The sequence below is a fragment of the Ursus americanus genome, chromosome 1 (genome assembly GCF_024610735.1).
Source record: "Ursus americanus isolate L20-20 chromosome 1, mUrsAme1.1.p, whole genome shotgun sequence".
NCBI classification, from domain to species: Eukaryota; Metazoa; Chordata; class Mammalia; order Carnivora; family Ursidae; genus Ursus; species Ursus americanus.
Genome location: NC_142127.1, coordinates 81,655,005 through 81,682,464, shown reverse-complemented (window position 1 = coordinate 81,682,464; position 27,460 = coordinate 81,655,005). Strand labels below are relative to the sequence as shown.

General features: G+C 38.9%; 1 protein-coding gene across 14 annotated transcripts in view; it reads right to left on the bottom strand.

Moving 5' to 3' along the window:
• Positions 1–27,460, bottom strand: part of MAP2 (microtubule associated protein 2) — a 278,987-nt gene that overhangs the window by 113,105 nt on the left and 138,422 nt on the right. The window lies entirely within an intron of this gene.

Below are 27,460 nucleotides of genomic sequence, written 5' to 3'. Positions count from 1 at the left end.
CTCCCCAGTGCTCTGGAAATTCCATAGCAATCTTCAAGCATGCATGATACAATAATTCTCCCATCAGTAATCTTAGAAATATTAAAACACACAAGGATATATCATTAAGATTTCACCGAACAAAAGGGGAGGGCTTTGCATAGAGATGCTGGTAACAAAAGAGTTTGCCTCACTATAAATAGGAGCCAGAGGAGGACGCAGATCCGCTGCTGGGGAGCTCTTTAAAAGGTTTTTCCCCTCCTCTATTATTCTGTCAGTGGCCATGCAATTCCTCTCCTTTGTGCTCTTTTTCAGAAGGGTGTTCTATTATTATGCTTTATTTAATTGGCTTAGATTTAAGTAAATAGACACCACTGAGATGAAGGGCCGTTGGAATGGAGGAAGGAGGCAGACCAAAATCAACACAGGAGGGGCACACAGAGACAGGGACTGCGGGCTGGAGAGCCAGATTCCAGAGAACCCCAAGCACTGCCTGCTCCTGAAAGGCTTTTATCGAAAGCGCCTAGTGGCCACTTAACATCTACAATCAAGCCACATGGGTCTGATTTATATAAAAACATATGAAAATAAGATTAAAGTCTAAGCTTTAAAAAAAAGAAAAAAACAGCAAGTGAACCAACGAGGTTGCAAATATTCCAGCTGCTCTAATTACTGTTGTTCCAAAGGAAACGTGAGGGCTGCTGTCGCCTCCCTAGGGTTCTCCTGGGCTCTCCTGGGACTACATCAGCCGCTGTGGGTATTGGCAGGCACAAAAGTTTGCTTCAGAGGTCGGGTTTCACCCTCTCACTCTGAGGATGGTTCTTAGAACTCCTTTGGAGCCAAAGAGGAGTCAACAGTCTTTAAGCAAAGTTATTGAGAGTTTTAAAATGTGTTATCTTTTAAAATTGTGGTTCCCAACAATTACAGCAGAAAAGCCTCAGAGTCATGTAACTCCACGGGCAGGACCCCGCCCGACTCCCACGGACGGCCCCCATCCCGGTAGGCTCTTCCCCGCACTGGGAAGGCCAGCCAGGGGCCCCGCCTGTGCGTGCCCCCTGCACCTGGCCACCTGCCTTACTTCACCTTACACAAAGGCTTCAACTTTAAGGATTTCAGAAGTAGCTTCTCCGTGAAGGAATACAGGTCCCATGGCAGAGTGGTTTTGTTTTGTTGAATTTATTTATAATTTCACTTTTTCCGTCTCACATCCATCCTATTTTTTAATGTCATGCCAAACTGAAAGTCATCCAGCTAAAAGAAAACTCATGCAGCTAAAGAAAAGGGGGGGGGGAAGCAGTTTAAAAAGAAACTGGAAGCCATTTGTGACTTCCTCTTGGCCTCCTGTTTTGGGTGGCTCTATCTAGTTAGTGTGGACTGAATATGTTTTCTCTCTGCACAGAAAGTCGGCTTCAATCTGCTCAGCTACTCTCCCTGGCTCTTTGGAGATCTGGTGACCACAGGGGGAATTAGACCCTGGTTTAATAGAAGGTAACCTTATCAATTGCTTCCAGAAATTCACTGAAAGCCATTACAGTAGAGCATAGACATGAAAGGGTGAGGACACATTAGATCCTGATACAAATTTAAAATAACACTAAAATCTGGAACTTATTCCATTAAATTGTTTGGAAGAAAACACATGTAATACCACAGCTTGGCCAAAAGATAAGGACCTTTATGTGTCAGAAGAACATTACAAGCTTCTCTGTCCTTAAGTAAGATTCCCTTTGAAATCTGTTCTAAGATGAAGTTTTAGTGCGTTAAAGGGACCCATGTGATGTGGGAAACAAAGGCAGAAGAAAAAATTATTAAATTTCCTTACTACCTACAGCCCATTGGCAAGTCCTTGAAACGGGTACTGACATTCCTCTAGAAACTCAGCTGCCTCGATGTTAATACTTTGCTAAGGGCAAAAGGCAAACTTAGCCCAACCCCCAGGATCCTGTAAGTCTCCTTTAACATATAAAAATTTCTTTGGAAACTTCCTTTATCTCTACCCCTCAAGATACATGTTAGCAGTCATCCCCCAAGCATATGACCCACCAATATATATTTGAAGGGTCTCATGACTCAGGTTTTATTAGACAGTAATAAATGACCTTTTCCCAACAATAGCTAGCCCCCTCAAGGTCCTGGAAACCTTGCTTCCAAAAGTCCTTAGAGACTTAATGCTATCCCTAACCCCCTCCCAACTTGAAAGTACATAATGGGCCACTCCTCATGACCCCAGTGCAGCTCTTTCTGCCCATGGGTCCTGTCCCCGTGCTTAATTACTTGCTATAGCTGCCGACTGAATAGCAAAGTCAGTTTCCAGCAGGGACCACAAGGAATAGCTTTTATGCCACTATATGACAGGTCACCTAACTCTGTCATAACAGATCCAGGGGCAACTTCTGGTTTCCAGTTTCCCAGACACTTAGTTTTGAGTACTATACAAACCAACAGCCATTTCTCTTAAATAATTCAACAATTAAAATCCTTTTCCTTTAAAAGAAATAACCTGTGAAGATATTTAAAAAGAAATCATTGTTACCATAAAATTCAAATTAAATTTCTTAATCTGATGACTTCATTACTGAAATGCAAACATGTTTTTAAATGATAACTAATTTGTTTTTAGTCACTCTCAAAATTACAAGAATTATGTTATATTTATAATTTTGGCAAAGAGGTTTGAACTCTTTTACGTCAATGCCTATAAAATAGACATGATTGTCAGTTTTTTAAAATTGAATCATTTCATTATTAGTGCCTAACAAAGGTGTTGACTGAGACGATGCATAATGAAGTGATATAGCATACACACATCACAGAGCCATCTCTCACAGGCAAAAATCTTGTAAAATCTCATATTTTAGGGGCTCCTGGGTAGCTCAGTTGGTTAAGCATCTGCCTTCGGCTGAGATCCTGAGCTCAGTCAGGGTCCTGGGATCAAGCCCCGCATCTGGCTCCCTGCTCAGCAGGGAGTCTGCTTCTCCCTCTGCCCCTCCCCCCACTCATGCAAGGGGGTGCACATGCTCTCTCTCTGTCTCTCAAAGAAATAAATAAAATCTTAAAAAAAAAAAAAGCTCATATTTTAAAGAAGTCCAACAGACTATCTTGCAGCTCCTTTATCCAGTTACACAGAGCTTTTTCCCCTTTCTTTTTTGGTAGTGATACATAAAAGAGGATAAAAAAGATTTTAGGGTCACTTTATATGATAGAATATTTGGCTTTCCTTTATGTTTTCTGCTTATTAAATTTAACAACTGGAAGCAATTTTCTCATATTCACACTATTCCTGCCTGTAAAGTGTTACATCTGGAAGCTTCTTTTAGAAATGTGTCAGACAGTTGTGCTTAGCAAGAGAGGATCATGTGTTATACTTTGTTCATTCTAAATCTGTAATTTAGTTGATGACAGTGGATTTCAGTGGATGATGACCGGGACTGTTAGACTCACACATGACTCCATTCACTTTCTTTTTTCTGAATACTTCTTGCTGTGGGTCACTGGTATAATGGTTACAGCAAGAGGCCGCTTAACAGAGTGGAAAGGCTTTAGAGCCAGCCAGACCTCTATGTAGCAAGTTAGTTAATTTCATCAGGCATAATTTCTTCATCTACAAATTGTAAATAATAACATCTACTTTCCTGGAGAATGATTTTAAGGACTAGGGATAGGTAAAATAGGAGACAAGGGTTCTTGTACAGGGTCTGATGTATATTCACTGATACATGGTATTGGTATTATGATACAACTCAGTGACTTGGGTAGGTCTGGTTTGTCAAAACATTGAACAGAGTATTGCTATTTATTGTGTTTTATAGCACTTTCAACATGGTTGGACATCACAATCACCTGGATCCTGTTTAAAATTTCAGAGTCCTGGGTTTCATTCCAGGGATTTGTTCCCAGAGGTCTGGAGTGGGTGCAGGAATCTACATCCCTCAGAAGCACTCAGTATGACCTCGAAGAGGATGATCTGGGGGTCCCAATTTGAGAAATAACTGCTATATAAGATATAACTAATCTTATTAGCACAATTATGATTTTTTGACTGTGACCAATTTTTTTTTTTAAAAAAAGGAGGATGTGGTTCTCAAGATATTAGCTTAGTAATAGCTGTTAGTTTAAATGTTGTTAGTTTTTGTTGTTTTTAATTGTACAGGCTTAAACTTCTGTTAGTGATATAAAGTAATCCCAAATATTTTTCCTGGTAATTTATGGGTTGTTTCTCTTCTCAAAAAATCTGGTTTTTAGCTTTTTGTGTGAGATAGAGTCTTTATAAAATTTAATGAAAGCTTTGGATCTACGCCCATGTAGGCATGACCTTTATTTGTACAAAAGCTTCCTGTGTCCCACTCATACACTGCCTGGGAGCCAACAGACCTCAAGTTAAAAGCAGTTGGGCTAAAGAATTAGATATTAACCATTTGCAGTTTAGAGAACTATTTCTGTACTCTTGAGATCTTGCAGGTCTAAAACATGGTTATTGTGCAATGGAAAAAAATGTGACCTTTATATATCTATTTATTCTCAAGTAGCTTTGATTGCTTATTCTGTAGGAGGTTTGGAAAGAATAGCTCTTTACAAAACTGAATTGGAGAATTCTAATAAGGGACTGTTTATTCTGTTAAAATAACACAAGTTTCTACTTTGGATAACAAGGAATTCAGTAAAAACAAACTTTAAATGCCACAGATTCTACCATAAGTTTTGGTAAAACAGATATGTATTACCCAGCAAGTTTTACTTTTTTTTTTTTTTTTTAAGATTTTATTTATTTATTTGACAGAGATAGAGACAGCCAGCGAGAGAGGGAACACAAGCAGGGGGAGTGGGAGAGGAAGAAGCAGGCTCATAGCAGAGGAGCCTGATGTGGGGCTCGATCCCGGAACGCCGGGATCACGCCCTGAGCCGAAGGCAGGTGCTTAACCGCTGTGCCACCCAGGCGCCCCCAAGTTTTACCTTTTTAAATGCATCTCAGCCCTGGGAGAGGATGTAAGGCAATGCACATTTCCTTTTTGCTTACATTGTTCTGGGATGAAAATACTTCAATGGTCCAATGCTCTTAGGAAAAAGACTGAAATCATTACTTTTTCCTGGAATACTCTGCCTCACCAGGACTTATTTCTCTTTCCAGCCTCATTCTATATTATGCACCCCTTACTCTTGTCTTCTATTTTACTAGCCTCCTGGCATTGCCCCTTATATACCATACTCCTGTAGCCACAGGACATTTGCATGTACTTCTGCTCTACCTGAAATGCTCTTTTCCATCCTCTTTGCCTAGTTAAGTATTACTTATTCATAAATCATAGCTAAATTATCCTCCCTGACAGGATTAGTTCATGAATCTTTCCTTCACAGCAGCTATTATAGTTCTGATTTTTCACTTATTTATATAATTATTTGCTTTAAGGTTATTCCCCCACTAGACTCTAAGCTTCATAAGGCAAAGACCATAACTGTTTTTGCTACCCAGACCATAAGGACTTGGTGGTCTATAGCTATTTATTATCCATATGGAAGAATGAATTTAAAAAGATGTTTACATCATATTGTTATTGACCTAGCACCTAAAATAATCAGAAACCCAATAGCTGTCTAGCTAAAAGTCTAGGAATACCTCTTTTGGCTTTAGATTCACATGCGCAAAACGAGGACATTTGAATAAATAATCGCTGGGTTTGTTTTCAGTTTTAAAAATCCATGACTCAACAAACCAAATGTCCATCAACTGATGAATGAATTAAAAATGTAGAGTATTCATTAGTGGAATGTTATTTGGTCATAAAAAACAAGGAAGTGCTGATTCTTGCTATAACGTGAATGAATCCTTGAAATATTATGCTGAGGAAAAGAAGCCTTCTGAAAAGACCATGTTGTATTACTTCATTTACATGAAATGTCCAGAAGAAAAGGCAAATCAGAGACAGAAACTAGATTAGCAGTTGCCTAGAGTATAAATGAGGTGGAAATGGAGAGTGACTGCCACGTGTATGGAGTGTCTTTTGGGGAAGATGATGAAAATATACTAAAGTTAGGTAGTGGAGATGGTTGCATACCTCTGAATATACTAAAAATCACTGAATTGTGTAATTTGAAAGGCTGAATTTTTGTATGTGAAGTATCTCTCAGTATAGCTGTTACTAAAAAATATCAATGACCCAGTGGCTATGTTAATTCATGGCTTTAATATTAAAATCAAAATAATTCAGTAAACATTAACTTTTTTTAGAAGTTAAAGTTTCCCAAGAGGTTTGAGCCCAAGCAGTAGGAAATCTTCTTTTAGGAGAAAAAAGTATTCAGAATATTCATTCTGAGTATTTATTTTTTTAAAAAAGATTATTTATTTATTTATTTATTTATTTATTTATTTATTTCTGAACGAGAGAGAGAGAGAGAGAGAGAGAGCAAGAGAGCACACAAGTGGGGGGGGGGCAGAGGGAGAAGTAGACTCCTGGCTGAGTAGGTAGCCCAACACGGGACTCAATCCTAGGACCCTGGGACAGCGACCTGAGCTGAAGGCAGACACTTAACTGACTGAGCCACCCAGGGACCCTCATTCTGAGTATTTCTTCCTTGGTTATTATACACTAAACATTAAATTATACCTTGTCTACTTAGACCCTGTGAAAAAAGTGCATGAAACACCCTCCCTGATTTCAAGGAGCTTATATCATCCTATCTGGGATGGTAATTAACTGTAACACAAAGCTTAGGGTAAGAAGAGTACAGATGAAAAGTACAAATCAGGGACTATACTGAATCAAAGGAGAGATTATGTTGAATTTCAATTATGCAGGACAGCATGGTATTTCAGATGAACTTTATAGTTACACACGATATGGGCAAGCAGGGATGAGGGACAAGAAGAAGAAACTGAGACAATAATAGAAGTAAAAGAATAGAAGCAGGAGATGTGGGCGATGAGAACTACAAGTGGTTGGTACACGGGGAACTAAGGGGAATTGGAAATGTAGGTTGGGGCCATATGACAGAGAGCTTGGAATCTTAGTTGGGAGAACGTGTATTTATTCTGCAGTAACAGGGATTTCTTGGAGATTTTCGGTAGTTTAGGTTTTATAAATCAGTGGAGTTTTAGGAAGATTGATCTTGAATTGAAATGGATGAGCTGAGCAAATGTATGTGGAAAAAGTGTCTTGGGATGAACTAATAGTCTTGGGATAGACCAACGGTAGGGTGGCAGCATGAGCAAAAGCTAGCAAAGACAATAGTGAAGAAACAAGACAAGTCAGTATTGCAGACTCTAAGGAAAAAGCAATTTCAAGGAGAAACGAGTGGCCACTAATAGTATCTTTCATGCATGTGCAGAGTATTAAATCTTTGACAGTCTTTTCACAGTTTATAACTTGTCTGAGGTCTCGCAGTCAGTGGTGGGAGGCAGAGTCAAGACTGAAAGGAGGTTTTCAGTTTTCTTTCCACTGCACTATTTCTGTGGCAAAGAGAGGTCATTTAGTCTAAAGGCTTGGGAGGCAACCATTTGAATTTTTAAATAAGATGAGCACAGGAGATGTCTCGAAAGTGTTTTCAGTGGGTAGAAGGATGAAAGAAAAAATCTAGTAAATGCTCCGAAGACAACAGGACAGATAAGAAATGAGGCAATAAGTGGGGTGGAGATGGGACCTAGAAACAGGAGCAGGTTTAAGCAATAAGCTTTTAGCTTGGGACTTTCACAGTGAGGAATTTGGAGTCAAGGGAACCGGGCTAGTCAGGATCTCGGGATGGAGCACTCTCACAGGGGTAAGGCAGCCACAAGGAATTATTACATGAAGACCACTGAAAGGGTGGGGGAATAATGTATTATATATCAAAATGTGTTTGGTATGAACTGACCCTGGGATCAAATTTTATATACTCTCTTCACTAATTCATCTTAGTCAATGGAACAGTTGTTTCTCACTGTATTTAAGTATATCTCTCTTAATTTAGTAGAAGGGAAAAATTAAATACTCAGAACTTCCCTCAACTTTTGAAAATGTTTTAAATGATAAATTGTATCCCATGTTTATAAGTGCCCAGCTCTTTTTGAAAATAGAATACCTCCTACTTGGAAATGGACCTTGAATACGTCCAGTGTAACATAAGAAGTACTGGTGACTGAACGGGTTTGCTATTATTTTATTACACTAACAGGCAGATGCTATTAGTTTTTCTAATCATTAAAAATAAAGCAACTTAAAAAATACATTTAAGGTTAATAAATATTTCTGCTGGGGTTTAATAGGAACACAATAGCAAATGATATATTTAGTATCATGAATACTGTACGTTTACTGTGGAGTCCTCTTATAATACAAATATGAGATCTTCTTCATCACGTGTCACCAGAGTTAGCATTTGACATTCTGCTGTTTTTGTTTCCTTAAATGACAATTTAATTATGCAGTTACTCAGCTCCAAAAAGGGAAGACAGCCTCATTGATAGATGCAAAAGCAAATGACTCAGAGACATGATCTCAACTATCAAATGTCATAATTATTTGTTGCATTCAAAATGATATCATCAAAACAAAGGAATTGGTACAGATTTTTCCGAAGCTTCTCTATATGCCCAACTTAATAGAGATAGATGCTAATTAACCGGCTACTGATTAAATTGGGCCCACAACGTAAATCTGCTAGAACTTTAACACCAATTTCCTTATCTCTTTTTTCACATTAATATCAAGAGGAACAACCTGTCCCTTTACTGAGCCTGAACACAAAACGTGGCGTCCTACCCAGCCACTCTTGGTGGCTATTTTTACCCACGGACATATATTTAGCAACAGTCTTCAAGTGATCCTCTGAAAGACCAGAATCAAAAAGACTGAACAACTTATTGCTGGTGATCCTCCGTGGTGGTGTCAAGTAAAGGGGTGATTTCTTAAAGAAAAGCCTTGATATATGATTTTAAGTGAGGGAGACCATTTTACAAATTTGGAAGATTTCTTTTCTACTGGGTCTCCTCCCATCATAACGTGAACACAGGTCACTAAGGAACTGACCACTTATAAAATGATCATCTACTTAAACATCCATCTATCCCTTGGTTAACACTTCCTTTTTCTTAGAATCAGCCTATAGGTGGAATTATAATGTAAAAATTTCCACGCAGAGCTATAATAAACTTATTTCACAATGTCTGGTTGTATTTTTTTTCAAATTAATGATTGCCTCACACGTTTTTCCCCACTATGTGTTTAATGAAATTTGATCTGTGTTTGCGGAAGAGTCATGTTAAGTGTCCTTTTCATGTACCAATTATTGTCAGAAAATGAAGCTATTTTGTACGTGTCAAATGCAAAAGAGCTCATTTTGAATAAATCTATTTCCAGAACTGCTATCTAAAAGTCATACAGAACTTCCTAGGATACTGACTCAAGTCTCACCAAAATAGTTTAATGGAGACTACTAATGAATAGAGCTAGAAGCATCTTGAATTTTTTAAATTGTTTCTTACAACAGTCTGGTGACTTAGTGACTTCCATCTAAATATCTTCCTTTTGGACCTTATTATTCACTTGTGTATTCTCTCTCTCCACCTCTCTCTCTCTTTCTCAGTATATTTCCGCTGTGCTACCTAAAACAAAGTGGGAAATTCTGGACTATGTTTAAAATCTCCATCTCTCTGATTACTCCTAATATATCATAACTATATAGTCTTGTTCAGCCCCTGAAGTTTTTAGGATTTCCGGGGGGAAGGCCGTTAGATGTGGGAGTTTATTTCAGTCTGCAGGGTATTGTTTTGGGATTTGCCGACACTAACACTTTGTCTTTCCTGTCTCCATATACAACATGCCTGGCAAATTATAATTATCAGTATTTTCTTTTACAGAAGGATAATTATTTGTTATTTTTACTTAAGTAATAAAAGAACCTAACAGTGTTCTCCCCATAAACAAGACTCATATGCACAGGGTTATTGGCCTGCCAGTCTGCATAATATGGAAAAATCCCAACTGCTCTCCCTAAAACAGACTGCCATTGTAAGTTACTCCAGCAAAATACCAATGACAATTTTATGGAGATCCTTTACAAAGAGCTTCCAAGAGAAAGTGAGATAGTCACATTAAGAAGATCTCCTTTTTTTTTTTTTTAGTTATAATTCTATTTTAACTACTGATGTTCATACCAGAGAACAAATGAATCACTAAAATGAGTATTGGTAAGATTCTTGAGACCCGGCGCAAAATCCTTTTTACTACGATTTATGATTATGTAGACACGGCACTGAACTCCCTGTGTGACAGTCATTGTAGTTAATGCAAGGGCCAAACTACCAAATTAGCTCATCTGGATTAGGGCAGATTAAGACAGGGATTTGCACAGCATTCTTGTTTCAAGGGCACTGGTCACAGATTTACTGAATACCTTGGTATCTACTGGGAATACCAACTTGAAGTTATGATTTAAAAAATGCAATCATTTTACGAGTAAAATCTGTTCATCTTTCTTGGTCCCTACCCTAATCTACAGCCTCCTGTTTAGTACCTCTCTTTGATGCTGAAGAGATCCAGTGAATCTCAGAGGCAAATTCATGCAAACTAGTGGACGCACACAGTACGCAACACAAAATCCTCTAGCGGACCCTGGCACCCACCCCAGCTCAGCGAGGCAGAACCCTTAGCTCTCTGGAATGTGTAACATGTCCCCCCAGGCAACTGCTCATTCCTCTGCCCAGCAAAAGCAGGACATCTGTGGCTTTACCTTGGTGTTATATAAACCTTCCCAAATGTCTTTTTTGCCACCTGAGCACACACATCCTTAGATTGTTAGATCAACTTCCAAACCAATAACAGCACTCATGGGTTGTTCCACTGATGAAAAGATCAGAACAGTTACTAAAAAGAAGGGTCCTCTTATATAGCATTACATTTATTCCGAAAACAGATTCTGCCACAAATGTGCAAAACTGCAGCCATTGGGGTATTTGGCCACAAACGGGGGATACAAAGAGATGAGCAAAGGCTAAACAGGGATGAAAGAGGGTGGCTGACTCCTCTCCCCACGTAGCTATTAACACTGAGCAAAAGGAACCGCCCACCATCAAGCAGAAAAGCTTTGAAAGCACACCCTTAAATGTTTTCTCTGTGCCTGTTTTTCTCTTCTATGTACCAAAGGTCAACGGAACATCATTAGGGAGGATATTGTTCACGTACATGCCATTGACAGTGCTAAACCCCACTTTCAAGTTTGTACGTCAGATGAGAATAACTACGAAGGCACACTGGAGGTGATGAAGCTCTCTCTATGGATTATTGATCAGTGGCATGGTCTTCTTAGGGCCTCAGTCATGGGGAACATACTAGGTAGAAAAAAAAGAATAGCCATGCCATATTGTAGTTTCTGCATTGTACTTTAACCTTAAGTAAATGAAAGGGTTTATTTCCCCCAGACACCTCCTGGCCTCAGGTCTGTTTGGAAAGGCAATCCTGTTCAACCAACTATCATTGTACTCATGCTCGAAGCCAGTTTCATGCCTGGCTGCAGTTAGATGAAAAATGGCTGTGCACACCCCATGATCTATTTACTTAAGGATATTTACTCTTATCTTAAAGATCTTAAGGATATTTAAGATTAAACAGTTTCTGTTGTACATGGGCTCAGTTCAAGCCATTGATTTTTGAACATGAGATGTCCACCTGAGTCATTAGCTTCGCCCTTACAGCTGCCAGAGAAGTATGGTCACCAGAGTATCTCTTGTCAGGCTGCTTCCTATTTCCAGAAAACAGGGCAAGTTATGAAGCCATTTTAAAATTTGGTACAGAACTTCCAATGTGCAATATTGATTTTAGAGAAGTGACACCAAACCGCATAGGAAGCACTTCACATTTACAAAAATCCTCTTGGAGAATTGGTGTAGTTAGGGTGTGCTCAAAATCCACTAAGGTTTTTACAAGAACCCGAGTCTTCTTGGTCTCTTTCAGTTGTCAGGAGAGCTGCTTCCTGTTCAGTGAGCTGATGAAAAAGATTCCCAGTGCGAATGTGTACTTTTACTGGTAGCAGGTATTAACCGTCAATCTAGTAATAGAAGTTTAGGGTCTATTTCTGTATTCATCTTCCTATTTACACTAGCTCTTCGAAGTGCTGGGATTCTGATCCAGTGAGCCGAAAGAAAGCTCAAGCCTTCCGAGAGCAAAGGGATGCCACGGTGGCTCTGGGTCTGGTGGAAGAAGGGCATGCAAAGAATGGCCAGCCACCCTTTGTTCATCACTGAACAGGTGGCCCACTGCCCCTTGGCATCCTTTGCTAATTCTATCTAAGGGTATCTGAGGGACAAAAAAACCCCAAAAAACAAAAACAAAACCCTAATAGCTTTTACATTTGCTTTAAAAGTCAATTATATTTTTAACCCCAATGGTAGGTGAAATCTGCCAACTTTTTTTCTTTTTAGTCAAGAGTGGATTTATTTCATGTTGAGGGAATATAAAAAGCAAATAAATAGTTAAGCCTCGTTTGAGCTGAATTCAAGGTAAGGCATATCGGTCGATTTTCTTTTTAAACTAGATAAAATTCAAAAGCCAAACAATTAGTTTAGAAAAACAACAACAACCACATTCTATGTGTGAGTCAGATGTTGTATAAATTAGTTAGAGAAATTTTTCACACCCCATGTCTGTGACAAAAGGAATTTATGAAGTTGGACCTTAAAGTTTAGGAGAGTTAATGTGTGTCACACAAGTAAACCACTTCCTTCCTCAAATGTTGTCAAATAGTCTGTTTTACAATTTAATTTTAGTTTGTAAGTGTAGATCTTTAAGATTTATTTAAAAAAATATTAGTACTCCTTTGAAGCAGACTAAGACGCTGAATACCCTTTATCCTTTCTTATCTGCAGGTCTTCTTAAGCAGAAAAATACATGGCCAGCCAAATGTAATTTGACCTTCCTAGAACTGTTTTGTAGTAGACTCAAGAATCATTACTGATGAAACCAGAATCAATCAGCAGTCTTCTCATTTGCACACTTGGTAAATCATTAGTGACACAAGGGGAACAAACATTAAAGAAATAAAAACTCCCAGGAGCATACCTTTGTAGCATATTGGCTTCCAAGCTTACTGCATTTCAGACGTAATTCATAAGAATTCTCTTTCTAAATAAGGAACAGCTATTTAACTTTTTTTAAAGCAACGTTTTAAATAGCAAAGATTATTAAATATCTTATGATGATAAGTAATTTTTTCCCTCTGGATACAAAAAATTCATTTTCCAGAAATACGAAACATGGTTAAAATTAAGCCTAAAAGGAAAATTCTTTTTTTCATGTGAGATGTAGAAATGAATGAGACACTTCTTATGAAAATGTTCTGAAAGTAAGTCCTTCCATTACTATGACTAAAGAGAAAAACAAGGAAAAACTGGAAAAGATTAATTGACTCCCTCTAAATAGTGTTTATCACTAAATATAAATAAAAATAATTGGAATACCAGCCACTATTATTCACCACCTCTAAGTATCCAATCGTAGCAGAAATGTCATTAAGTAAAGTCCGCTTTACAATCTAATTTTTATTTGTAGATACAAAATGTAAGTCTTTAAAAATGAAGATGCATTAAAAGTACTTGACAATCTTGTTAAGCACTTCATCATCCATGTGACATTTGTTTCTCACGATTTTGAAGTAAGGATTACTGGCATTTACTGGTGAGACACCTCTCCCTACAGAGTCACTGGCCGGAGCACACAGCTGTCAGTGAGAGAAGCCTTGACCTGAGCTCATCTCAGTTATCCCTTGCTCAACGGTATGCGGGCTCAGTCATAAAAACCTGAGCACGAATCTGTACACAGAGAGAAAGCAGGGAAAAGTGGTATAGTCACAATCCCAGCTCAACTGATTTGTTGGGTCCTGCCGAGAAGGAACAGCAGAGCATATGAAATCAGATAGCTGAGCGGCACTAACACCTGGGGCGGGGGGCGCAAGCCTGCAAATTCCGGGGCGGCTGCCTCCAAGCTCACCCCCAATGTCCTGGCTCTACCAGCCCTGCAAGGAGTATGCCACTCTTTATTCTGCAACAGGGACTTACAGCTTCTGCGAAACCCAAGTGTGAAGCAAGAGGCAGAGTGCGGAAAATAATTCCTCAATAATTTACCTTTCTTGGACTCAGGCAATAATGGACTCTTTGTAACTCCGGGGATTGGTAGGGATTTTGATGTTCAGTTGGGAGGGGAAATGTTTATCTAGAACATGTTCTGGTGGCGACACCCCAGGAAGCAGGCTGTAGAAGAGACAAATCCTATTAAGCCAGCTGGGCGGGCTGAGAGCAGCTGGTCAGTCTGGAGGCTAACCTAGCTAGGAAAGACTCAGAAAAATCTGCATTGCAGATAACCCTCAAGGGAGACAGCTGAACTCTTAGCATCTCCACAAGCCAGCTTCTCTCCCGAGAGCAGAGTGGCCTCAGGTGGTGTAATTTAGAATGTATATCATTTCCAGGCTTTCTTCAGACCTTGGATGATTTAACATTATTTCACCTTTTGACTTGCTGCTTTTCACCTGTTTATTTACTTATGTCTGGTAGTAGAGTGGGCAGAAAGGAGAAAAGGGGCATGATAAATAAAACTGTACAACACCTTCAACACCTCCTCTACAGGTCTTCTCTTTGATTTAATGTTAGGCCTTGTCTTTATCAAACTTATATCCCTCAGTTTCTAAACAACATAAAGAAAGAACCAAGCATCTACCTTGTCTGTTGCCAAGAGGGTGGAGAAATGAAAACTCAGAAAGTCATAATAATGGCTACCAACTACAGGGCTTCCGCTATGTAAATTACCTTCGTTAACTCCTGCAAAGCCTAATCAGGTTGTTATTGTCATTCCTGTTTTATACAACTGAGGCTTGATAAATTCCCAAATTCTCATAGCTGATGAGGGGCAAGGCCTGGCTTTGAACCCACGGGTATCTAACTTCCAAGTCCGTACTTAATTCAGTACATCGGAACAGCGTTTGTTAAATGCCTTGTGTGTGCCGGACATTCTGCTTGCAAAAAGCAGTAATAGCCATAGCTTCCAGAAAAGCCTGCTCTGTTGGGATGAAGGCATTATAATAAATGGCTTTTTAAATTGAGGCTATTATAATTAAAAAAAAAAAAACTTTTCTAAAAGACTTCATATTTTCTAGAATGTGTTCCCTCCAAAATTTAGAATTCTGTACACAAATAACTGTCATTAAGGTCTAGCATATGATTACGAGAAAAGTAAATATTGGCAGAAAGAGGGAGGATGAAGAGGCGGAGCAAAGAGGATTTTTAAGGCAGTGACAGCGTGATACTACAATCTTAGATACATGTCATTATACATTAGTCAAACCCACTGAATGTTCAACACCAAGAGTGCATTCTAAGGTAAGCTATGGACTTTGGGTAAATTATGATGTGTCAGTGTTCATCCTTGGTGGAAAATGCACCATTCCGGTGACTGATGCTGATCCTGGGGGAGGCTATCCATGTGTGGGGGAAGCAGGTATATGGGAAATCACCATACTTTCAATTTTGTTGTAAACTTAAAACTGTTCTAAAAAAAATAAAGTCATAAAAGGGATGGGAATAAAGTAAATATCTAATTAAAAGGAGACAGCACACATGGTCTTGATGATCCAGAGGATGGACAGAATTTTGCTAAGTTGAATTTTGGGTGAAATATTGGATATGCTTTTTAGGGAAAGAGAAGAGAATAAAGGATCAGTCTGTTAGTCAACACCATTGTCTGAGCACCTACTCTGTACCAGTTCCCTCAGTAGGTTCTGGGATTCTGGTTAGGAATGAGGCACACAGTCATGGAGGTTCTAGTCTTGGGGAAGAAACGTGAATTCAACCGACAAATACAAATGAAAGAAATGCAGAGTTCTGTGGGAGTATGTAATGAGCAGACCTCTGAGGCCAGAGGCTGAGAGAAGGCTTACCTGGGAAATCTCAGACCTAACCAATGAACAGGACTTAAATAAGTAGAGGGGCAGACAAAGTGGGAGTAAAGCATAGAAATAGTGTTCCAGGCAAAGAGAATAAAATATGGGTAATAGCCCCCAGGTAATAAAGCCAGGATGTGCCTGGAGAGTCAGAGAGGCCAGATTCCTGACCTTATTATGAATTCTATGGTTTTAAACATAGGAATATGATGATTAGATTGTATTTTTAAAAGATGGGCCCAGGGGCTCCTGGGTGGCTCAGTCATTAAGCATCTGCCTTCGGCTCAGGGCGTGATCCCAGAGTCCTGGAATGGAGCCCCACATCAGGCTCCTCCACTGGGAGCCTGCTTCTTCCTCTCCCACTCCCACTCCCCCTGCTTGTGTTCCTTCTCTCGCTGGCTGTCTCTCTCTCTGTCAAATAAAGAAATAAAATCTTTTTAAAAAATAAATAAATAAAAGATGGGTCCGGTGACTATATGTATAATGGCTTATGTAGAGCTGGCGTTGATGCAGACAGCCATCACTGTGGTCAAGATCAGAGGCGATGGGAAACTAACATAGTCCTTGGGGATATGGATGAACTGGATAATTTTGAAAAATGTCTAGGAAGTAGAATTGATAGGACTTGGTAACTGATTGGACTAGTATATTTTAGGTAACTTTTTTTTTTTTTTTTAAGTAAGCTCTACACCCAAAGTGGGGCTTGAACTCATAAACCCAAGATCAAGAGTGGCATGCTCTACTGACTGAGCCAGCTAGGCACCCGTTTAATAAGAATTTTAATATAAATGTTATTTATATAAAGAACAATGACACTTGATAAAATGACATTTTAGAGCCTTTGAAAGTAACTCTAAAGTTGCAAAGTTGTTATACAAATAATGACTAGGGTAGACTGTAAGTCACGGAAGAACTCCAAACAGTGGCTTCAGCAAAATGGAACTTCGTGACAAGGTTATATCATATTCAGCATGATTGCAGAAATTCTAGCCATCAAGTCTGAATTCCTTCCTATCAGCAGAAAGGAAGAAAGAGTGATGAAGAACGCACTCCTTCCTTTTAAGCAGTTAATGTCAGTTTCACGCACAACTTTAGTTCATATCCAATTGGTTGAAAATTAGTCAAATAGGTTCCACCTAATAGCTAGGGAGGCTGGAATTCTGGATCTTATTCTGAGTGTCCACGTGCCCACAAAACCTCCAAATAGCAGGGGTCCTATTATTATTGAGGAAGAAAGAGATAGTCAATATTGGGGGCAAAAGTAATCGGTACCACATTAACTATGGGCTAAGGCCTTAGAGATGAAGTAGGAAAACATAACACTTATGAATGGTACTGGCCCTGTACAACAACAGAAAATTAAAATACATCGGAATGAACTCACTTTAAATTAGCATTCCACATTTTGCCTAAGTCGCCAAGTACATTTTTTAACCTCAGTGGTAATCGAGATAGACTGGGTAAGTTAAACAGAGCTCCCCCATCAATAAATACGGCTTTCTATTGCTACAAAGCAGCCTCAACTATGCCAATATTTGAGTGTAGTTGTTTATGGTTTCATTTCCTTTACTTTTAATAGTGGCCATAAAAAGGCAAACAAACGCATTTTATTCACATTCCTTTGGATGAGGCCTTGAATTTAAATTATGTTACTGGATCCATTAACATTTAACTATGACTGGTTCCTTATCCTCTATAGACATTCAACTTCAGAATGTAATAACTGCACACAGAAAATGAGAATTAATAGCAGTCAGAGAGTGAATCATATCTGCATCGCTCAGCGTACATTCACATTGATTTATTTTGTTTTGTCTGTTTGATGTGTTCTGTTTGTTTCTAAGAATAAAGGCTATCAATAAGATGCTGGGTTTAATAATATTTTAGGGAAAATACTCCTTTCATCAATTTTCCACAAAAGTTTCCCAGTAGGTTGAAATCAAAGGCTGCTGGGACTCTTAACTTTATTCCCTACATTTAATTTTCTGTTACTATTTCTTTAACTTTTACAATTAAGTCCCTTTACTATTATTCTCATTTTCTTTATTTTCCTTTTACTGGTGCTTCATGTCTGGACTGACAGAGCAGAAACCTTCAATTAACTGAGGCCATCTTAAATCAGTAATATTTTGGGGGGCAGCTAATTAGCAACACTAAATTATAATCATCAGTATCACAAATATTCACATTCCTAATTTTGCCAAGAAAAGGGGTCACACAGCATTAAGTCATATGTTCTTTGCCAAACCTAAGATTTAAATTTGTTTTAATTGAGCTATATAAGTACATCAACCACATTCTTGGTCCGCTTTTATCTTTGGTGTTCCATTAGGTGTAAAATATATCCATGAAAAACTGCTTATTTTATTATTGCTATTAACACATAATTTATTCTAGTCTCAAAGTGGCATCACTTACATTTCCTAATGTACAGGGAAAGGGTTTTCTTGTAACAATGGCTATTCTCCACATTTGCATTATTTCTTACTCTGAACCTATGACAAAGTCTTATATATAAAGATAGCTTACATTTTTATTCTATGGTACAGGTTGCAACATGCATTCCTGTGTTCCATCTCAACCCTGAAAATCAGATATGATCTTTATTTTACAGAAAACAAAAGGCCCAGGAAAGGGAAGTAACTTTTCCAACTAGCTAGAAAAAAGGAAAGATAGAACACTGGAATAAGAAGTGTAAAAGAGTACAAACTTAGATCAACACTATAAAAATTCATAGTAAAGATTACCACATATGATCGATAATGGAAGAGTCATCACACACACACACACACACACACACTTCTCCTTTACCCTAATTATTATTAAAGTAATAAAAATGTTGAGAGGCGCCTGGGTGGCGCAGTCGTTAAGCGTCTGCCTTTGGCTCAGGGTGTGATCCCAGCGTTCTGGGATCAAGCCCCACATCAGGCTTCTCGGCTAGGAGCCTGCTTCTTCCTCTCCCCCTCCCCCTGCTTGTGTTCTCTCTCTCGCTGGCTGTCTCTCTCTGTCAAATAAATAAATAAATAAATAAAATCTTGAAAAAAAAAAAAAGTTGAAAAACAATGTTACCCTAGCAAAAAATTTTTAAGATACCCTAGAAGTTAGAATACAGATGGAGAAAGAAAGAAGAAACTGCTGCAAGGAAGCTCCAAGTTAACAGCAGGTCCATCGCAAGGACACCTGGAGAAACCCCAAGCTTACAGTTTTCAAATACAGGGTCTAAAGAGGCCATGAGACTAATATCATGGCAATTCTTTAAGAAATGTATTCGGGGGCTACTAGGGGGCCTCAGTCAGTTAAGCATCCAACTCTTGGTTTCAGGTCAGGTCATGATCTCACGGTCGTGACATCCAGCCTGCATCGGCTCCGAGCTCGGGGCAGTCTGCTTGAGATTCTCTCTCTCCCTCTCCCTCTGTCCCTTCCCCCTGCCCGCACTCTCTCTCTCTAAAATAAATACATTTTAAAAGTCTTGAAAGAAAGAAAGAAAGAAAGAAAGAAAGAAAGAAAGAAAGAAAGAAAGAAAGAAAGAGAGAGAGAGAGAGAGAGAGGGAGGGAGGGAGGGAGGGAGGAAGAAAGAAAGAAAGAAAGAAAGAAAGAAAGAAAGAAAGAAAGAAAGAAAGAAAGAAAGAAAGGTATTGAGAAAAATTGGGACCCTTTCGAGTCTTCTTCCCCCTTGCTACTACATTTTTTAGTGACAGGAGAAGATTTTGCCCCCAACAGCGAAAACAGGAACTAACCTTTAAAGAAACAAAGTGATCCGTTTGGGAACCAGGTCTAGTATAGATAAGTCTATGCAGAACTGACACAATTGTAGGGGTCCTAACCTGCTCACTTGCCAGTTGCCTGTCTCCGTGCTCCTCCTGGGATTCCTGCTTCCTGACAGACTCTGCCCACTTGCACAGAAGCTGCAGGCAGCTTTCATGGTGAGTGGAGGTACAGATCTGCACGATTACAGAGGAAATTTACCGCAGCTACCTATCATCCTCATCCTAGTTCTTCATACATAAAAACAAAACCCCCCAAATCCTCCAAATCAAGACATTTGAGAAAAACCAGCAGTATATGTCTATATATATTAAAGTGACTCCTGAGGAAATAGAGATGATTCAGGGAACAAGGGAATTTACAATTATCCTTCTCAGAGAGGTTTGAAAGAATACTGCATACATTAAAATGAACTTCCTTCCAAAAACGAATTTTAGAAAAGTATCCATTAGAGGATAAGAAAAAGTTCCTGGAAATTAATATATAATTTCCCAAATAAATAGTTCATGAATTAATTAAAAATAGAATTGGCGGGCTAGAGGCAAATAATAATTTGGCTGATAAGAAGAAAAAAACCCTTGAATGTAGAAAAAGTAAAAAAGGGATTTTAAAAATATGTGAAAAAGGAGCTAAAACAGATCAATCCAGTAAGTCCAACATTTATCAATAGGAATCTCCTAAATATACAACAGATGCAGGGATAGCAAGAAAAAGAAAGCCAGAGGAAAGTTTCTCTGAGTTAAAAAGATGTAATTTCAAATGGTCATCTCCAAATGACCCCTGGCAGAAGGGGCAAATTGTCCCTGGTTAAGAATCAATGGTTCAGGGTAAAACACTATGGCTATGGGGCAGATAGACCTGGGTTTTTCTTCGAGCTCCACTAATAATAACCTCTTTATCTTTGGGAAATATACTTGGCTTCAAACCCCACTCTATAGAGTTCTTCTTTTTCTTCTTCCTCCACCCCTCTCTCTCTTCTTCTTCTGAAAATGTATGTACTTAGCACATAATATGGACTAAATAAATAAGGGTAACTAATATTTTAATTGTAATCATAGCAATGGTGATGAGGAAGAGGAGGACAAAAATGTGTGGCGTGGAGGGTGTGTGCCAAGGGTAGTCAGGGAGAAGGAGAGGTCAGTGTAGGCCTTGGATACCTGGGTGAGGGGCATGGTTATGCTCTGGATCAGCCCTCTTCAATGAAAATTATGTCATAGTGGAAATAGACTGTAATAGGTAATGTTTCTATAAAAATAATGTGGCTATGGAGCACTTAAAACGTGGTTAGTATGCCTAAGGAGGTGAAATTTTAATTATTTTCATTTTAATTTAATTTAGATTGAAATAGTTGCATGTGGCTAGCTGCCTCCATAGTTATTGGCCAGCACAACTCAAGAGAGCAAACAAAGGCCAAAGAAGAGTTTGTATTAATAGTTTGCCTAGGAGATTAATGGGGTGATGGTGTTTGGGACAGGAAGACAAGATAAAAGCATTTCAGCAACCCTGACAGCTATAATGAGAGCCTGGATGAAGATGATGGAAAGGAGAATTTGGGGAAGAGATAGGTCACTGCAATGACCATGTCCTCAGTGGACCCATGCCTATTGCTATCTGCCTGAAGACACCTAACCCCAGCCCTAACTCTACTCAATGGTCTCTGAGGTTATAATTTTCTTTACATATGCTATCCTTCCCTTTCTATAGCTGAGATCAGAACTGGGATGTGTAGCCTCCAGCTTATTCTTTATAAGCTCTTATAATTATCCTAAAAATAGGCAAATCAAAATGCCTGTTTTAAAAAATGTTTCTCCATCGATCTGATTTTCTGAAGTTTAATCATTTTCTTTGTGATCCTAGATTCTTGCTGAGTTATTTACCACTTGCTTAAAATGCTGTGAAACTTAAAACAATGGATTCTTCTTAATCTGTCAAACGCTTTTTAAATCATTAAGATTACATTTTTTGTGATATATTTAGTCTCATCTCCTTTTCATACTGTAAAGTATAAAGCCATTTCAGTAATAACTGCTATTTTTACTAGTATTGACTGAGCTCTATGCCATACTAATCCAGGACTCTAAAGGGCAAGAGTGTTTTAGGAGAGCAGAGCAATAACGCAGGCCAGGGCTACCTTGGAATGTGTTCTTTATTATAGCAATCCAGTCAGTGCATTATTAAAATATTCTATATTTGGGATAATACACTCATTTATCTGCTTTGGCTGCATATTAGTTGAAAGTAAAAGCTTTAGAGTCAGAACAAGGATATGAGCCAAAGATTTACTGTTTCCTAGGGGAGGGACTTGGATAGGTCATTTGCATTCTTCGAACTTCAGTTTTCTCATCTGTAATAAATACAACAACAAGATCTGCCATTCCTATTCCAGAGATTGCTGTGAGCTTTGGGAGGTCATATGTTTTGTATGATTTAAAAAGTGGTACAGAAATTATTTTTTTCTTAAAGTCTAAATGCTACTTCTTCACTGGTTGGATTATTACAATAATTTTATTGGGCCTTTTTGTGAGCATGACATAAGAAACAACTAAAAATGCGTGCACACATTAAACTATATATTACATTTATTACTTCCCTTTGGCCTATTGAACTATCCACCATCTTTTAGAGGAAAAGTATAGCAGTCTGACCAGTTATATGACTCACTCAGGACTAAGTTCTTGTATCGTTTTAAAATTTTTTCTTTGTTAGATGTCATTATTATTTCCTCCACTACCAATGTAATCTTAAAAGTCGATCATTTTAGGGATTTCTGTCCCCGCTATTTAAGGCAGTCTAGTTTTTTATTTTTAAGATTCAACAATATCACAGATTCACCTGCAGGTATGCTCAAAATCAGGCTAATTAGCTGTTCTTAGGCACTGAGAGAATCCTTAATGCCTCCATGTTGTATCTTATTCTGTATATACAACCAGGAAATCTTACCATGAGAAAATTTTACAATGAGCAAGAAGATACTTTTAAAGAACATAAAGTAGAAACATTGTTCACATTGGAAATAAAACATCAGATCTTCTTGAAAAGAAACATCATCTCTCAAGTTCCTATTCATTGTAAAGAAATATATTTTGGTTGTAAGTGTTAAATAGAGTAGCTTTGTTTTAACAATTGCCAGATGTGGATCAATGAACATCCGGCTGCTTTAAATAGTCATAAACCAAAGTCATTAACACTAGGAGAGTCTGAAGGAAGGTTAATTTGAACCATCTGAGGCAGACCCAAATGGAATCCGCAAAAAAAGGGGATTGATTCAAACTTTTTTTTTTTGAGAGAAAAGGAGAATTTGTTAGGAAGATCAGAGATTATCCTGTGCTACTCTGAGGCTCTTAACTATTGAATAAATGGCAAAAAAGCATAGGCATGGTAATCAAATTCTGGGTATTTTACCAATTCCAGTTTGACCATGCAAGACCCGTGCTGTTCACTATAGAAAGACCACAGTTACACACACACACACACACACACACACACACACACACACACACACACACACATACATTTGCGACACTCATTTTCTTAGCTTCAACATGGCACATGCATCAAGGGCATTTCTAAGCAGACAACACAGTGAATGCAAAGATGTTTGTGACCTGACTTCTTTCCTCAAGTGCCTTCCTAAGTGTTCTCCTTGAAGAAATATGGTTATCAATATAAGTTGACCTCTGTTCATATGAAAACTAGTATTTCATTGGAATTTTAAATTCAAAGTTTCTAATGACACAGCTTACATCTACTTGGCTGTTTAAGTAAATACCAAATGACAAGATTACAGTGACAAAGACCACAGATCTGGTAGTGGGCATGGCTTCTATCTAGAGATAGAAGCAGCCCTTTTAACAAAGGAGACATGCTAATGAGTGTGAGAACATCACACATGTTTGATATGCAGTTAAGGTGTTTCCCTGATGGATGAGTATGCCATATTTATTGGATTGTTTATTTTCTTAGATATTTTATAGCTGCAAGGTGTGGTGTGGGAGGAATCCAACAGGTGAATGCTCATAAGTTCCTGCATCCATAGAGGAGGACTAAGAACCTCATGGTGGAGGCTGAAAGATAACATTCCCCCAGTCTGTCCAGGCTTCTTGTCAACCTTTAGCCCCTTTGAACACTCTAACCGTCTGCAAACACACACATTCTTTCCTCAGAGGAATGCAGGTTGCTGCCACCAACCAAAACATTCCACCAAAGAGAAATGATTTTGTTGGAAAAAATGTATTCCTTAAATCAGAGACTATCCTCAATACTCAGGAGTCCCCTGCTGCTTGAAGTAGAGTCCCCCAAGGCTTGTATGAGGAGGTGGGTGGCAAGAAGATGCGCTGTGGACACCCAGAAGCTTAGCCACTAAGTACAGTGGGACTGCAGGGATGCCAAGTACTGGGGGACCAGAGAACTTAGCAGGCTGGTACTGTGCTGAACACCCAGGCAGAGAGGAGGTTAGAAGTTCAAAGAAATCACGAAGCAGGAAAACAGAGCTGCAGTTAAGAAACTGGCAGAGTGTTATATGGGAACACACCCCCAAACCTGAGCCCCGAGAATTCATTATACGGCATAATAAACATTGAGCATAGGCAGAAAGATTGAAATGCCAGTAGCTCATTAGGGCTTGTTTAATGGATCTTTCATAAAACAGCTGGCTGGAATTGAAAAAGGTCAGAAAGAGACAATTCTCTCTCACCATCAAAGAGGCGTGAAAGTATGCAGTGTTGCTGCACGGAAAGAAGGGTTCCCATTTGACTTTTTCGTAACGACTGCTCTAATCCTTTCTAATTTTTCTTGCCTGGACATCTGCCTCCTAACCTTTTGCTGATCAAAGCGTGGCAGTATCAACATTACCTAGGATCTTGTTAAAATGGAGGCTCTCCGAACCTTACTCACACCTAATGATTCTGAATCTGCATTTAAATGGGATCCCCAGTGGATTCATCTTGGCTTTAAAGTTTGAGGAGCTGATCTCCCAGTGTCTACTCTTATCACCATCCATTCTCTGCACAGCTGCCTGAGTAATCTTCTAATTTTATTTGTTCAACCACTGATTACCAACACTCGCCACCCCAGAAATAAGGTTCCATTAGGGCAGGACAAGGGCATGGACTTGGTGTTTAATAAATATTCACTGAATGAATAAGTGGATTTTCCTCTAGTCTGATATGAAGTCCAGATGATAGGTAGGGCCCTCCCATATCTTCTCTTTACCACTAGAAAAGTCTCAGTCTCTTTTCTCTTGCTTTTATCTATAGGGAAGATGAATTTTGCTTGCCAAGCTTAAATCCTTGTCTGAGTTCTTTGTGCCCTTTCTTTCAGGAACTTTTCTATAATATTGTCCTTCTGCTTACATTCATAACACCCCCTATCTATGTGCTCCCTCCCTTCAGCTTAGGACTTCCCAGGTTACTAACGGTAAAGTCCTACTGCACAGCACAGAATCCTAGACCTCTCAGATGTGTTTTCTTATTGCTTTCATATCCTTATTTACTCATTCACTTTTCAAGAATTTGCTTCTGTTCCCACAATTTGACCGGTTTTGAGTCAGACCCAGATTCAAAACTAGCCCTGAGGGGGCGCCTGGGTAGCGCAGTCGTTAGGCGTCTGCCTTCGGCTCAGAGCGTGAACCCGGCGTTCGAGTCCCACAGCGGGCTCCTCCGCTGGGAGCCTGCTTCTTCCTCTCCCACTCCCCCTGCTTGTGTTCCCTCTCTCGCTGGCTGTCTATCTCTGTCAAATAAATAAATCAATTAATTAATTTAAAAAAAAAAACAAAAACTAGCCCTGAAACTTGCACAACTGTCTCAGTCTCTGTTCCTCTGTTTAAGTGGAGATAACATGATGTACAGTCACTGCGATCATTAAAGTGCCCATCACAGAGGCTGGAGCATGGCAGGTGCTAACGTCATCTGAGACTCCCTTTGTTGGAGGAAAGGTGAGGCTAATTTTGAAACCATCAAATTATATTTGGAAATTTGACAATATAAAATACAGTGATTCTGTTGTTAGGAAATAGTCCTTGGAAATAATGTGAAATATCGTCTGAGAGTAAAATATTCCAGTCCATTCCAGCATGAAGATGATAGTAAAAAATTGGAAAACAAGAGGGAACAAACATAACCAATGTCTTCATAAAAGAGTATTTATTACACAGGTGGCAAAATGTTTTGAGATGCTTAAGATACTCTGAATGAAAAAAAAAATGGCAGAATTCAAATCATATCATTTTGATCCTGGTTACGTAAATTTAAATGCAATAGGTGAAAGGAAGTAAGCTAAACAGGCAGAGTGTTAACCATAGTCTCTGGCTTGTGTAATTATGGATGGCTATTATTTCTTTCCTGCACACTCTTCCAAATTTGACAAATTTTACAAAATGCGGATTTATTGTTTTTATAACAGAAAACACTACTGAAGTAAATAATATATTGAGCAGTCTTTTACTTATTCTCATTCTTCAACTTTTCTTCAGAATTTGAATTTTAGTCTTGTTTTCTCTTACTTCACCTGTCCTCTTTTTTTTCTTTAAAAAAAAAAATAGGTCTTCCTTTAACTTTGCAACTTCCTGTCCCTTATTCTACATCCTAAATGTGGGTGCTGCCGAGACTATTCTGTCTGGTCCTCTTCTCTTCTCTCTTGATAATGTCATCCACGTCCGGCCTCCCTAGTTTCTCTTCTCAGCATTAGCCCAACGTCATCTGCAATCTACCAGACCGGTTTGCCTGCAGATCCAGCCCATCGTGGCCTAAACCTGTCCCTTGACTTTTTATTCCCCTCCTCATTCAGTCAGCACTTATTGGCTGTCCACTATGTAGTAAGCAGTGTAAGACTAGGATGCAAGACGAATGAACAAGAGCCTCTTTCCTCAAGCAGCTTTTAACTACCTTTCTCCCTGCATTTTTCCAGTTATCAAATTCAAACATTGGAGTCAGCACTGAGTCCTTCTGTTTTTCATTCCTCTTGCCAATTAAGCATTTGCTATATTCTGCTTATGATTTTGAGCTCAGAAACATCTTTCATTTTTATGATCTCTTTTTTTTCTGCCTGCTGTCAACACCCCCTTTGAGCCTTTATTATTTCCTGGATTATCCTAGTAGAGCTTCCAAGATGTCTTCTTCAGCATACTCTACCCACAACTCCATCTCACACAGAGCTACAAAGAAAGCCACCTGAAAACACAGTGTAGGTCAGCTATTCAAAATACACTCAATAGCTTCTCATCAAATACTGAACAATTTCCTCAAGTTGGCATTTAAGGTCCCCTTCCACATGTATTGGGTTGAACAGAATAAATTGTTACTTTGTAGTTCAAAAAGGGTAGAATACTAGCCATTTAAATATGGTACGACTGAATACTATTTCCATCCTTACCTTCTAAGAACCCCTTTCTTCTGCCCTGCACTCTAGAATATAAATGAGATCAGTCTACACTTTCTACACATTTCACTTTCTTTGGTCTCTTTGCTAATGTTTGTTCTTCCTGGAGCTCGTCCATGCATTATCTCTCCCTTGAATACTTCTTTTCATCCCTAACCTCCACCTCAAAAGACCCATCCTCCATGAAATATTTCCTGTTGAGTCTCTTCTCAATTGTTAGTAATCCTGGCCTGCAATGAAGTCCCTTAAGAAATTATTCACGTGCCTCTTATGGTACCAATGAGGCTTGAGGCTACTTCTTTGTTTTGTTCTGTTGCACCCAACTGAGCTCCAAAAGTGTTCTGTTCTATATACGCCTTTGTGAGTAGAGCATCTTAATACCCATTTGTGTAATTGTTAGTGCCCTCAGTTATTTTTATGGCTTAGTTAGTCGTATTTAAGGTTGAATGTG